A 1,359-nucleotide genomic window follows, 5' to 3' on the forward strand; every position below is an offset into this window, starting at 1 on the left:
TGTGATCATTCTTTATTAATAAACATTAATCTTAAACCCAAATTGCCCTGAAATTAAAGACAGAACATGGCATGTCCTTCTGATTGTTTCCCCTGTTAGTTCAATGGTTATGTGGTACTAAAAGCAGGATCCAGTGGGTTAACCATTTTACCATTAGCCCCATTTATTTCAGCTGAAGTATGTGCTTAATCTGTCACCTACACACTAAGGATTATATCTAGTGGTGGTATACTTCTAGTGGGAGAGGCACTGAGAAAATTGATTTCCCCATCACTAGAGCAGTTGGGGAATCTTTAATTGCCTTTTTGGAGCCCATGCAGGATCTGCGGAAGAGGATTTGTGAGGGGACATCCATTTGCCTAAGGGATAGATTCACCCCAAAGGTGCACTGATTTTTACTATGGATGCACTATATAGAGCTATAAACCCTGCTTTGAAAGTAGAGTTCAAATCCCGGTACAGGCATATATAGACTTGTCAAATTATATGCTGTGCCAAAGACAATTGAACAAATCAGAGTGGAAATGGGAAGATGACTTATTGATAATTATAACAATCATAATTGTATGATGGCCAAATGGCAAAGGCAACTGTAATCTATTTTATGGACAGCTGAGTTCTGCCTCTCCTTTCAAGAGTCCAGAGCCAGTCACAGTACTGGGGCCAAGAGCTGTGAGAAACAGCTTAAGTTCCATCCTTGTCTAGGGATGGGAAGGGGATCTGTACAGCGACAGAACTGGGATTCGTAGTTGATGCTGGAAGGGACATTTTTGGGAAAAACTACCTCAGCCTGAAGTTGAAGATCTGTAGCTGCTATAGCATAAGCAAGCATATGAATCTGTCCATTTGTAGAAACAATGGGGTTTGTGTTACTGTTAACCCTTGGTATGAAAGTGAGTGATGAGGTGAATAACATTCACATCTTTGGGAGGAGCAATCTTGATGGTGAAAGATGGTGTTGGTGTGGGAAATATGTTCAGATAGTTACATTAATTGGTGTAAGATCGTTTGGGCTTGTGAGAAGGGAGGGTAACTGCTGGTGCCTCTGAGGAATAGGGGAACGAGGTCAAAATGTAAGAGGCTGAGCATTTTCTCCAAATTTCAGGTGGAGGAAAGCAGGGTCCTTGGAAGAATATGGTCACGTGGTTGCAGGAGCTCATTCTAAAGGCCCAAAGCTTGAGTATAGGAGTTGTGTACATGAAAGATGAAGGTGGTTAAAACTGAACCCGGCTGCTAAGCATTTTCACAGGGTGTGCCATGGAACAGCTGACAAATGCTTATTTTGTTGGAATAAGTTTCTAATTTTGTAAATATGTAACAAGGCAGCTCCAAAGAAAAATGCATGGGAATTACTTTAGT

The sequence above is a fragment of the Varanus komodoensis genome, unplaced genomic scaffold, assembly GCF_004798865.1.
Source record: "Varanus komodoensis strain SLA01 unplaced genomic scaffold, ASM479886v1 scaffold7_1, whole genome shotgun sequence".
Lineage (NCBI taxonomy): Eukaryota > Metazoa > Chordata > Lepidosauria > Squamata > Varanidae > Varanus > Varanus komodoensis.